The sequence below is a fragment of the Ictidomys tridecemlineatus genome, chromosome 4 (assembly GCF_052094955.1).
Source record: "Ictidomys tridecemlineatus isolate mIctTri1 chromosome 4, mIctTri1.hap1, whole genome shotgun sequence".
NCBI lineage: Eukaryota > Metazoa > Chordata > Mammalia > Rodentia > Sciuridae > Ictidomys > Ictidomys tridecemlineatus.
The window spans coordinates 87,115,750-87,130,142 of record NC_135480.1 but is presented as its reverse complement, the minus strand read 5'-3'; the positions used below and the strand labels follow the sequence as shown (position 1 = coordinate 87,130,142).

At 34.3% G+C, this 14,393-nt stretch overlaps 1 protein-coding gene and 1 non-coding gene across 9 annotated transcripts in view; one reads left to right on the top strand and one right to left on the bottom strand.

Annotated features, from left to right (window-relative positions):
• The window catches only part of Yap1 (Yes1 associated transcriptional regulator), a 110,065-nt gene that overhangs the window by 24,193 nt on the left and 71,479 nt on the right, over positions 1 to 14,393 (bottom strand). The window lies entirely within an intron of this gene.
• LOC120890222 (U5 spliceosomal RNA) lies at positions 10,951 to 11,062 on the top strand. Its single transcript, XR_005734463.1, has one exon. It is a non-coding gene; the product is annotated as a U5 spliceosomal RNA (small nuclear RNA).

Sequence of the window (14,393 nt, the reverse complement as noted above, 5' to 3'; positions counted from 1 at the left end):
GCTGCATCTCAGCCCTTTTTATTTTAAGATAGGGTCTTGCTAAGTTTCCTAGGTAGATTTGATCTTATATTCCCAATTTTGGCTTCTCCTTCCTCAGCGTCGTCGTCCCCTGAAACCGTCCCCCCTGTACTGGGGATTGAACCCAGGAGCACTTAACTACTAAGCCATATCCCCTCCCCTTTTAATTTTTTATTTTGAGAGAGGATACCATCAAATTACTGAGGCTAGTCTTGAACTTGTGATCCTCCTGCCTCAAGTCTCCCAAGTTGCTGGAATTACAGGCATGTGGTGCTATACCCAGATAATGTCTACATTTTTTAGGATGAGCTAAAATGTAGTTCCATGGTACCCAACAAGCATTATTTTATTTTAAAAGTTATAAAATCACAGATTTTTAAATATTTTTATGATACATTTTAATCCAACAGAGTTGTCTTGACTAATGTTCAAAAAGCACCATTTTGGCCAGTGGAAGACCTTTAAATTGGATCCTTTTACTATGGTTACAGTGGGCTTGATTATTTCCCCTGCTTGCTTTTTCCAGGTTCATCTTGTAACTTTTCCCTGCCCCCAGATTTTAGTTCACTTTTTTCCCCAAGAAGCCCTCGTTTCTTTTAATAGAAAATGTTATTTAACATTAATCTGTGGAATCAGGGTACCTATTATTTTGTTGATTCTTTGGTCACTGATTCTAGGTGGTTGCTTCCTTCAGAAAATTTGTATTTCTAATTCAAATTTAGGACTCAGTTTTTACTTAAGATTATCTGCCCCTAGCCCATACTGGGGACCCAACCCAGGAATGCTCTGCTACTAAGCCACATCCCTAGCTCTTTTTATTTTTTTACTTTGAGACAGGAAGGGTCTCATACTAAGTTTGAGGCTGGCCTTGAATTTGAGATCCTTTTGCCTGTTTCCCAAGTTGCTAGGATTACAGGTGTGTATCGTCATGTCTAGCTACGTGATCTTAAAACAATTACTTTTATCTCATGATGAAAAGTTGATTTTAACATTAATATTATACTTCCATATATATGTAATCATCTAAATAAAAACTATGAACAAATGATTACTAAGAAGTATTAGATCTCTTTGCAAACTTTATATATTATTAGGTATATACAGTGAAATCTTTGTGGTTTAAAGTTGCCTGAAAGAATTCCTCCTTATATGATTAGGCCAACAATTCAATATAAAGATTTACTTGTGAGATTTTGCTCTTGAATTTAGGAACCTGATTTCCTTATCTTCCTACCCTACCCTCCAACAGGTAACAGAAAACCATGCTACATGCTATGAATTTTTTTCCTCCATTTTGCTCCCCCCACCCATTTAATATAACCTTGACATGACTCCAAAGCAGCAGCTTTCCCCCCATTTTTTGGTAATAGCTGATTCCTATTTTATTCAATCCATTTTCTTTTAGGTTTTTCACTACTACTTAAGAATGTTGTACAATAAGCTCAAACATAGATCTCTTAGTTGTTAAAAGCATAAGTAATTTTGTAAGATATTGCCAAATCTGCCCATCCCAAGAAGGACTGTACTTTGTTGTTTCTTCATGTGATGAGAGGGCCTCCTTTCACCAAACTCTTGCTGAATTCTTGGATTTTTGCTATTATGAAAAGATGACAAATAGTATCTAGAGTCTGATATCATTTTAGTTATATCTTACTTAAAAAAGTTATCATTATTTTAAAGGCTATTTGAATTTTTTCACAAATCATTTTCATTAGGGCTATTGATGTTTACCTTTTCTATTTTATACAGGATAGGAAACTTTTGTCTATGATGTTAGAAATGACTTCCCCTGTTTTTCATCTTTATACTTTTTTCTACATGAGCTTTGCTTTCTTAAACAGCCAAATTTATTAATCTCTTCTGAAATTTGAGTTGTTTTCCTTACTTGCAAATGACAGAAATTCATTTTCTAATCCCAGTGGCTCAGAAGGCTGAAGCAGGAAGATTTCAAGTTCAAGGCCAGCCTCAGTAACTTAAGAGAGGTCATGAGCAACTCAGTGTGACCCTGCCTGGTGGTGGTGGTGGGGGATGTGGATCAGTGGCTATGTGCCCCTGGGTTCAACCCTAGTACCAAAACAATAACAAAAAATCCTATGTAGCTCTGCTTTACCTGACAATTTAATCCAATCAAGTGGTATGACTATTCATTAGTCCCAATACTACTCATGTACAAGTATATTTTTGCCCCAATAATCTGTATCACAGTCTGTTTCCATATTTTGTTATTTTATATCTGGATATTTTTATTGCTAATTTAACTCCTCTTACACTAGAATTCTCAATGATCTTTATCACAGACCAAGTGTCCATATCTTGTTATTTTATTTGTGGATTTTTGAAAACTGTTGGTCTAGAAGTTATTTTATAAAGCATGTATGCCCATCAGTGCAACATTAATGTTTTAATCAAGCTTTGTAAGGGCAAGTCATAACTTTTTGGTGAACTTTAAATTATGGGATTCTAATTTAATTGCACTGTAGATAAATAGGAACATGCTCTGTATACTGACTCCACAGAAAGTTTGTGACTTCTTTCTGACTTGACATTTGGTCAATCCTTCTAAGTGTCTGTACTACATTAGGGCCAGGTCAACTGTATGTCTGGCTTTTACCATGCAGCCTATTTTTGAATCACCTTCCTTATTCTTATACTTATACTCTGATAACCCCAGGAGCTGAAAGCCCTCAAAGCTGGCAGGTTCCAGGACTTTCTTCACTGCTTTGTGTAGTTTTGTTTTCTGACCTTTACAAATCTACAATCCCAGTTATGTCTTTTTGGTTATCTTATTTTAATATTTTGTCTGGAAGAACAGAGAAGGGATATTGCAAAACAATGGATTGCTCAATCTTATTCAAAGCCCTTTAAACCTCTTTCATGACAAAAATAAATAATACTGACTTATGAAATGTTTACCAAAGGATAAATGATTAGAACTTTCATATTATGGCTTATAGTTTAATATTATAGGGGAATAGATAGAAAATAAGCTAGCCATTTTTGGGAGCCAAGATTTGTCAGGCATCAACAATCTTGATTTCTTTATATTAATAATTTCTGTCACCAACATAAATATGATTTATAGGTACCATGGTATGATATTTTTAAATAGCCTATAAAGTCAAAACAAACCTGGATCAGAGTTGGGCACATCAATTCAGTAATTCATTTAATCATCAGTTAGTTTCCTGAACTGTTTCTGGGGGTACTGAAGTCTCCTTCTGGAATTACCATGGAGACTAAGTATTATTTTGCAGATCTGGAAGAGTAGGTGCTCCATAAATGTTAGTCCCCCCCCCCACTTCCAGAATAGTTCTAGGCTTTAAGATTACCTCTTCTACTGATAATCATCCTATTTCTCCCTCCTCTTCCACAGAAACAAACCTCCTATCATTTCACCACGACATTTACTGTTTCTAAGTACATCTATGACTCACAGAGACATGCATGTTTATCTTTCCTACAAGACCTAAATGGAAAAAGATGAGTGATAGAGATTAAACTGAGGGGATCCTTCCTTCTTTTTGGTGAATCATGTTCCTGACATTCTAAGAGAACACTCATAGAGATACATTTTATGCATTGAGCTATGTCAGGTTCAATAGTATTGACTTAAATATGAATGGAGGATTCATCGAGATCCATTAGGTATAGTGAACATGCTGTAAACTGAGCCCTTCAGCAAATGACTATTGGGAGTTTGGGGGGGGGGTATTTTCAGCTTCAAATAATTTTTTAAAAAAAGGCTAGAAAACGGTCTGTTAGTAAGTTCAGAAGTGCTGGAATTATAAAGCAACTGATTTCAAAATAGCTTCTGTACAACCTCTATGGAAATCAGTATGGAAGTTCCTCTAAAGACTAGGAATGATTGGGTGCAGTGGCACATGCCTACAATCCCAGCAACTGGGGAGGCTGAGGCAGGAGGATTCCAAATTCCAGTCCAGTCTCAGCAACTTCATGAGGCCCTAAGCAACTTAGCAACACTCTGCCTCAAAATAAAAAATTAAAAGGGTTGGGATGTAGCTCAGTGATAAGGTGCCCCCTGGGTTAAATCCTCAGTATCTTAAAAAAAAAAAAGACTAGCCAGGTACAGTGGCACATGCCTGTAATCCCAGAGGTTTGGGAGGCTCAGGCAGTTGAACTGCAGGTTCAAAGCCAGCCTCAGCAAGAGAGGCGCTAAGCAACTCAGTGAGACCCTGTCTCTATTTTATTAATTAATAAATGCAAAATAGGCCTGGGGATGTGGCTCAGTGGTTGAGTGTCCCTGAGTTCAACAACCAGTACCCCTCCAGCTATAGCACTCCTTGGTATTCATTGTAAAGAATACATGCATACTCATGTTTATAGCAGCACAATTTATAACAGCCAAATTATAGAGCCAACTTATGTGTTGTCAATGGGTGAATGGATAAAGAAAATGTGCTATGTATACACAAAAAGTGTGATTTATTCAGCCATCAAGAAAACTGAAATTATATTATTTGGTGGTAAATGAATAGAAATAGAGTACATTATGCTGAGTGAAATAAGCAAAACTCAGAAAGTCTAGGGTTGTTATTTTTTTCTCTCACATGTGGAAACTAGAGAGAAAAAAAGGGGAAAATAAAGTGGGGGGCCTTATGAAGACAGACCAGTAGAGAAGATGATGAGAACCAAGGAGAAGGTGGAGGGAGGTAATGGGGAGGTATTGAGGACCAAAATGACCAAACTATACTATTATATTTTATGCATACACAAAACAACAAATTCCACTGTTAGTGTAATCATGCAAGGCACTAATAAAATGGGTGAAAAAAAATGAAAGCAGAGAAAGGCAAAAGAAAGCAAAATCAAACCAACCTCCATCAGATTCCAAGGCTCTTAAATATTTCTTCTATTAAAAAACATTAGGAAAAGCTTGAGCTTTCTACAAATTGTATTAATCTAACATTTAATAAGATATAAAGTAATATATACTTGGTGAAAACAAGCTGAAAAATAACAAAATTGCATGAAAATAAAAAAGTAAATATCCTTTGCTTTTCACCAGTTTACCAGCATTTGATATCAAAAGCAGAAATCATTCATTAATGATAAAAGCCATGGCTTATGGCCAACTGAACTGGCTGGGAAGGTCCTTTTCAAATCTAGGCTTATCTGACTATTCAAAACCACAGAATAGGGTGACACAGGATATCAAAAGATGGAGGAAGAATGTGTTCCCAAATTAAACAGAAACTTGCACAAAATATCTAGCAGAAAGTCTAGTGACTATGCTGAGCACTTCTGGCTGTGTTTATCTAAGTGTTGTTACCTGTGGATACAAGGAGCACTACAAGGTTTCCATATAAAGAGCTCTTTTAAATGACCAATTCAAACAACCTTGTTTATCTACCGAAGCTGGGATTTATTCCTCTCCAGAACCATCTTGTTCTTCACCTTCTGATTATCTTAAGCATTTCAACAAAGCACAGAGCAGTGTACCCACATGGAGTGCAGCAGAGACCTCACAAGCAGGAAAGAAACAAAACAGGCTTTGTTTCCAGGGAAAGGGGGCAGGGCAGCTAGAAAAGAATAGCATTACCAACTTCTTCCCCCATGATGAACTATTGGAATCCCAATGTTTCTAGTTTTAATAAAATTTCTAAAAGTTAAAGATAATAGACTCTACAAATGTCTGAATTTAAAAAATTATAGTATGCCATATTTTAAAATTCAGAGTCTGTACTGTTTGGAATATGAAATAGTAACTTGCTTCAGGTTTTACTTAACAAATCAGTCCTGACAACTTTACTATAATTCCTGAAAAAAAAAAAGAAAAAAAAAAAGGCGGGGGGGGGGTCATCACCATAGGTCTCTCCCCAACTCCCTCAGAGTTTCATTCCAATCATCTGAATTTTCAAACTTCAGATATTCAAAAACACAAATATTTTTAAACCACTAAAACATTACTATAAACCAAATCTCCCACAGTAAGAGAATAAAAGCACTTCTTTACTTTCTCTAACACTTATTAAAAGAAATGAATGTTTTTCTAATACTACAAACTAAATATACATACTATCTGTTGGTCTTCAAACAGTAAAAACACCTGCTGGCAGCTCTAAGTGTTTACTACTTGACCAATTGGACTGAATTATCTATATAAATTGTCACAATAATTTATCTACTTATCTAGCATTTTAAAATGCCAGTTTTTCAGTAAAAATTTTTTATAATTAATATTATTTTTAAAGCAATAAAGATTTTAATTTTGGTTCATGGTTTTATAAGTTCAGTCTATGGTCAGCCTCCAAGGAAGAAAAATGGTGGAAGGCCACAGCAGAAGAAAACTGCCCAGGTTATGAAAGCTGGAAGGGGAGACAGAAAGGGAGAGTGAGCAAGTGAACACATGCAATTACTATATGATTCACCATAAAAAGTTCTCTCAAAAAAGAAACAAAATATCAGGCCTAACCTAAGGAATGAATAAATATTTTTATTGTCAACACACAAAGAATGTTTCCCAATATTTCTTTCCCAAAGAATTATTCCCAATAAGCTTTGTACACAAATGATAATACCACACCTAGGAATCACTTTTTACTAAGATAATTCACATGCAAAGTCACCCATTTAACATGTACAATTCAGTAGTTTTCATCTGTAGAACTGTACAATCATCACCACTAATTTAAAAACATTTCTATCACTTCAAAATCAAACGCTATATCTATCAATAGATCACTGCCCAATGCTCCTCCCCCTAGTATTTGGCCATTACTCATCCCCTTTCGGTTTCTATGGATTTACCTATTCTGGACATTTCACACAAATAAAACCAAATACCATGTATCCTGCTTTCATTTAACCATATGTTTTTAAGATTCATCCATGTTGTTTTATGTATCAACACTGCACCCTTTTTTATTGCCAAATAATATTCCATATTTGGAGATACCATATTTGGTTAGTTCATCACCTGATGGACACTGAATTTTCATTTTTTGGCTATTATGAATAATACTGCTATAAACATTCAAGGTCAAGGGATTTTTTTTTGTGTGTGTGTGTGTGTACACACACATGTTTTCAATTCTGCATATATACCTAGGAATGAAATTGCCTGTCATATGGGAATGCTATAGTTAACTTCTTGAGAAATTGCCAACTATTTTCTAAAGTGGCTGCATCATTTTTAAATCCCACCAGCAATGTCTGAGGGTTCCAATTTCTCCACATTCTGGTCAACACACTTATTATTGTCCTTTTTTCTTTGGTTCAGGGTTGGGGGAGGCATCCTAATGAGAGTAAATTGAGTATTTCGAAATCTCTGGGGTTTTGATTTGCATTTTTCTAATGACAAGTATGTAGTAGCTCTGAGACCCTCCCTAAGTCTTTTCAAAGGCAAACTAATGTTTTTTTTTTTTATTTTGCACTTTTATCCCTTCTCAAGCCCCCCAAAGCTGGGTTAAAATACTCACATCTTTTTTTTTTTGGGGGGGGCACCAGTAATTGAACCCAGGGACACTTAACCACTGAGCCACATCCTCAGCCCTTTTTAATTTTTATTTTGAGACAGAGTTTCAATAAGTTGCTTAGGCCTCTTTAAATTGCTAGGCTGGCTTTGAACTTGTGGTCCTCCTGCCTCAGCCTCCTGAGTCATTGGGATTACAGGAGTACACCACTACACCAGGCCAAGTGCTCACATCTATAACTACCCAATTGATAACAAATATTAATATTCAGGGCAATCCAATTTCTTCCTTCAATCTTCTATCAAAAGATTGGCATAAAATTTATTATAGTGGTTGTTTTTTTAAAAAAAATTTGGATGGAGCTAAAAAAACCACATTGAACAGAACAATTTCTCCTTACGGCCTCATTAAGCACTTGTGAGGTAGGACATAGGGTTTGCTAAATGAGTTGGAGAAAGTGTTCTAACTGGGCTAACTGGGCTTTCAGCTCTCTGCCTCCAGAGCACAACCACATTACTCCCATACTATAAAAATAAAGCTTTAAGTCTAATTTGGAACACAAGTTCAGATCATGAGACTACTGCTCTAAAGAGAAGGGTTACCACAGTTTAAAATATATCTGCTACCATGAAATTCATGTTAGATTAAGGAGTAAACAGGCCCATTAATTATACTATATTTCTAATTTCACATAATTACCATGAATTTCTTTCACTGGAGAAATTTATACCTTAAAAGTTTGTCGTCTTCTCATCAAGACTCCTTCAAAAAAGCCTTCCTTAACCACCCAGAAATGCTACCTATTTCCTTTATTCACACCATGTTTATTGCTCTTCATTCGCACAGAACATAATACAATGATTTATTTATTTCTTTAGTAGCTTGTACCGCTTCCCAATGGCTCACACAGGGCCTGGCATATAACTCTACCCAAACATTTGCTGAATGAATATATAAATCCTGAAACAATTCCTATCCCTAGTTAGAAGGATGCTGTTTGTAATGCATAGGAGAAATCTCTAAATTGAAGCAAGTTCAGAATGAGTACTGAAATGACCTCAGCAACTGGGATAGTAGGACAAAATGAGTATAAAACAAAATAAGAATTGTGAACCACTCTTGTCCTAAAGCATTCTAGTTTATTTCATAAGATTTGACTTTTCCCTTGGGAATGCTTTAATCAATCTCTCCCACCTCTATTTATCTGGTACTGGGGATTGAACTCTGGGTCTTACGCATGCTAGACATGCACTCTACCCCTGAGTTAAATCCCCATCCCTTTTTATTTTTAGACAGGGTATCCTCCCTACATTGCTTAGTCTGGCCTTTAACTTGCAATCCTCTTGACTCAACCTCTCAAGTAGCTGAGATTACAGGATCTTTATAATTTCCTTTTCTTTACTCTTATCAGAATCTCTGGGTTGGTACAAAAAGTGATAAGCAACACCATCATATTTTATAAGATACCTGTGTTTAATGCAGAGTTAATACAAATATAAGTCGAAACATTCTCAGAAACAAAGCATAGTTTATGTATGTGTGTGTTTGACATAATGGGCTTTAATAACACAAATAGGCTACTAATTTAAATTATCATAGTGACTATAATATAAACTTTTATTTTTTAAAAATCTTGTATGAGTAACTTCAAAAACAAGCATTTTCTTAGCTATAATTATCTATAGCTGAACTATACATCAAGTAGAAACTACATATTAAGTCTGGGTATATAGCTCAGTGGTAGAGGGGTTTATTGCCTAGCATGCACAAGGCCCTGAGTACAATCCCTAGCACTGCCTAAAGAAATTATTTTGGCACTATTCTACTGAATTTGCCATATATTAAAACAAACAAAAAAAGTAAAGTACTGAGCTAATTTTTATATTTAATAATTTATGTATTAAAATATTCATGTCAGCAAACTTTATTTTTAAAGTCAGAAAGAGGGCAACAGCTGGGCACAGTGGGAGACACCTATTATCCCAGCAGTTTGGGAGGCTGAGTTCAAAGCCAGTCTCAGAAACTTAGTGAGACCCTGAGCAACTTAGCAAGACTCTGTTCAAAAAGAAAAAACAAAACAGGCTGGGGATGTGACTCAGTGGGTCAATTCCTGGTACAAAAAAAAAAAAGGTCAACAGTATCAATCTCTAAGAGAATGCCTTAAATCAGGCTTCAATAAGCACATAGCCTGGAACTAATCCCCAAATTCACTCATATTAGATTTTCTATCATTGCAACATTATGGGTATTCTAAATTTTAAAAACATAGTACACCAACAATGAACTATCTTTAAGGTAGTAAAGCTGCACCTGTTAATAACTGCAAGTTTGAGAGTATGGATACAGCTTCACTATTCCACCCATCATCACTTTCTATCCCCCATCAGATTTGTCTGTCTCAGTATCCTTATGTGATATAGCTTATGTTTAAATTAAAGGTTCAGAATTTCACTGTCTCCTCTTCAATAGTAATTCCTGTGACCAGATAAACTTAAATGATACAACAAATAGCTCTTCACCTCTGAAATCTCAAAGCACTCAACTTAAGTCGATTGAGAATTAACCTTCCACAAGGGTCCAAAGGAGTTATTGAAGAATTAAAAATGTAGCATACTATATTCAGTTAATTAAAGAGTGGAAACATTCTTAAGAGCATCCAATTTAATCCAGTCATATTTACATGAGTCAAATTAAGTCAAGAGAAGTCAGATATCTTTCTGAATCAGATGGTTCACTTTCTGATATCATAACCACTTGGATCTCTTGATTCCCAATTGAGGAGGTAATTTTTTCTACATGACAATTTAATTAAATCTAGTACATTATACAACTGTCTTATGCAATAGAGGATGCTAGCCTTTACTGCAGATTTGAAAAGTGGTCTGGCAGAGGTCACAGGAAATGCCAGGTCAGGTCAATGCCATAACCATTCTTCTTATTGGATAATGTACATATAAAACATCACGGACTAACACATTTAAAGAGGCAATACTAAAATGAAAGGCATCAAAAAGAAGTGATTGAACTATTAACAGAGAACTCTCAAAACATGAAAAACTGGGGAAACCACAGAAGAGAAAAATGGAAGTAATTTCTAAGTAATAAAGGGACACAAACTTTCTGATCACTAGGATTTTCATTAAATAGAATGGATTGCTGTAAAATTCAGTAAACCTGTCAAGGAAAAGGTCAAGCTCAGACTGGAAGACAGTCTCTTAAGAATTTCAGAGGTGAGGAATGAACTGCCTAGACAATTCAACTAGATGGCTTCAAAGTCTGATCCAATTAGAGATATTATAATTCTCTTCTAAGAAACTCATTAGCTTTGGGTAATTTGCTCAAGATGAATCACAATATAGGACACAAGTACACTAACTACTGTGCTTCCTCCCTCTGAAAGCCCTATATATATTAGAACAGGTATATTAGAAGTGTGTTTGAAAGATATTGGTAAGCAATCTAAAGATCTTATGGATTCCTGGTATCAACAGAAATCTAGATACTCTGTTTTCTCTTCAGATCATATAAATCTTTTGCCTTTTACTATATATTTCCATAGAAACAATTCCAAGTTTTTCAACTAACTTTTGAGGCCTTGTTTAGGCAGGGCTAGGAAAAAAAAATGTTTAGATTTTAGTTCTATTGCTTAACTATACAACCTTGAATAGATTACCATTTCCCTAGACCTCGGAGAAGCTCAAGCTGAAGAAATATTCCCTACTTTTTCCATCATCATTATTTTTTAATAATGTATTTTAAAATATGTGTTTGTTATCTGGAGAATCAAAATAACTGGGTGACTCTATAGCATTTATTGGTCCAGGGATGCTGAGTATCCTTCAGTGCCCCAAATGACATTCCTTTCACTGAGAAATGCTGATGAAAGAATCACAAATTTCTTTTCAGGTCAAATTCTGTGAAATTGTTAACATTTTTAGCTAGTAATTGTTAACATTTTAGCTAGTAACTAAAACACAATGAAACATCATATTTTTCTATCCTAAGTAGTTAGTGTAGAACACAACCAAATATTGATTATCTAGGATTACCAGGACAAATTTAATAGAGTTGGTAAAAAAAAAAAAAAAAAAAACAACAACAAAATCTCTTGTTTTTAATGTATAGATGTCAAGAGAATTACCCTTCAATAAACTCAAATAATTTGGTGTCAACATTGTAACCATGACATTATTAATTAATTTACACTTTTAGTTTCTAAGCCTATTTAGTGTTTTCCCCCCCTTATCACTAAATTGGACAGATTGGACAGACTCTTAGGTATTTAGTGGGCCATTAAATTGTGACTTTTTAATCAAAAGAAAAATATTACTTATAACAGCAACCAGAAATATTCAGTCTTAAGAGAAGAAGGTTAATGAATGTCAACAATTGTAATTAAAATAGATATTTAATTATCAATACAAATTATATTTATTGATTAAATTGACTGATGGCAGTACTGGAGATTGAACCCAGGACCTCACAAATGCTAGGCAAAGGGTGTACCACTGAGCTATATTCCCAGTCTCACTTCTATTTTATTTTCAGACAGGATTTTGTTAAATTGCCCAGACTGGACTTGAACTTATGATCGTCCTGTCTCACCATCCTGACTGTGATTATAGGTGTTCTGTAGATTATACCACAGTACATGGCACATATAATTTAATTTTAAAATGAAAGATGTGCTAAAGAATTTTTGGCTTTAGGGGCCAATTTTAAATAATTATACATATGTGTGTAATTTACTTATCATTTTATTTTTAGGCAAATTTTTTCTTACATCAAGAAACATTGCACACACATATAGTAAGTTTTGGAAAACCTGGAAACAAGGGGCTAAAATCAACATCTGAATTTTAATTACTTTTAACACTTCTGGCACAGAATTGTAGCTAGGAATTAAAGGGTATTCTGCTTTTACCACAATAGATTGTTCATTACTTCCTTTAAAATTCAAAGGAATACCTTTTTCCCCAAATATCTGGCTTCAATAATTTGTTTATACCTGTTTTATTTCAGTAGTACCATCAGTACTTATGTCTAAGAATACAGAGCACTAACATTATTTTAATAGATCTTTTATGTAAAAAGGACGATAATATTATACAAGATCATTTCACTGGCTTTTTAAGTGTTTAGAGTCCCTTTTTCATTTTGATGAACAGAAACTAATGTTAGTGTGTTTTCATTAAGGCTTTCTCAGGAAAACATTCAGATGACTATGTTATATAAAACATAATTGTACAATATACAAGGTAATATTTAAACTTGAGATTCTTCATGTTTACTGGCATAAAATTTCTGGCAACAAAAAATATACCTAACATATTTTATGGAATAATTTAATGGTCTGCATAATACTCAAGGATCCATATTCTTTTTACAGAATAAAATCATTCTTAATGATTCCTTAAAATATAAACATAAAAGCCTTCTTTTTAAAAGCTTAACAAATATCAGTACATCCATACTACTATTTGATTTGTTATAAATTACTAATAAATTATCTAAACAATATAAAGACATACAGGTATTAAATGTTAAAACAAAAAAAAATCAGACAAAAAAGGAACCAATCCCCAACAAATTAGTATTTAATTTTCTAGTATTATATCGGTATCTTACTAACATCATAGAGGATGCAAAAAAGTGGCAAATTATTTTTAAATTCTAAATTAAAGAATCTGATAAGAAAATTAAGCTTACAGTGTGTGTTATCTTTCAATCTAAGATGTTAAAAGACAGGTCCATTTGACTTAGCTAAAAACTGGCCAATACTTTAATACAGATTTAGAATATATAGGAAAGTGAACTTCCCAACCATGAAAGCAATGACCTATACCATTTGCTTGTGTTTTCATGGCTCAAAGGTCAGAAATAAGAGAATAGTTTATATTTCTTTGGCAGAGATAAAACATAATCCTTTATACAGAACTTCAGATTTCAGGGAAAACTTCAAATCCAGCAGCTAACAGCTTGTCTCTATTTGCTGTCACTCTAGATCAGAGAAACCCACATGTTTTTTTTCTTTCTTGCCCCCCCTTCTGTTACACTTGAGCTCTCTGACTGAAAAGGTCTGGAACAGATTAAAAGTCGGCCACAAAATAAAAAGCTCTGGCATGTTGTCAAGCCTGTCTGGAATACACATACACAGTGGGCCCAAAAAGGGAAACTAAATGCAATAGGAGAATTTCATGAAACTTTTTTTTGGCATATCTAATTGTATGCGTGTGTGTGTGTGTGTGTGTGTGTATGGGATAGAAAGAAGTACTTTTTAAAAAATATCTTCCCATGATTAAAACAAAAGACTAAGTGATGGGTATAATCAGTGAATGTATTTAATCTCACAGCAAAGTTATTTTACTTAGCTTTTTAAGTAAAATTATTCATTTAAAAAAAAAAAGAATAAAGAATATATTTTATTTAGTTAGTTGCTGAAAGACCTTTCTTTTTTATTTATATGCGGTGCGGATAATTGAACCCAGAGGCAAGTGCTCTACCACTGACCCACAACCCTAGCCCTTAAGTGAAAATATTCTTAAAAAAGCTTTGATTCCTGATCTCTGAAGTTAATTATGAGTTAATTATCATCTTTCATAATTTAAGGATTTGGGGGGTATTTTACTCATAACACTATTCTTTGAATTTTCCAAAATGTGGACAAGTTCAATTCATTCCAATAAATATGATTTAAGGAAACATGTCCATTGTCATTCCATTCCATACAAATTTATTATATTTTCCACCTTACTTGATTTCCTACTTCAACCACAGGCTTATTCAAATATTAAATAAAATCTGAAGCACAAATTATTAACGTGACACACTGTTTTGTTTAACACCCAAAGAAGTCTTAAAGCTCAAAAGCCTGGCATTTAAGACAAACCGGATCTCTGTCAAAGTCACAGTCTTTGCCTTGATCGCACCTTTGACTTTACT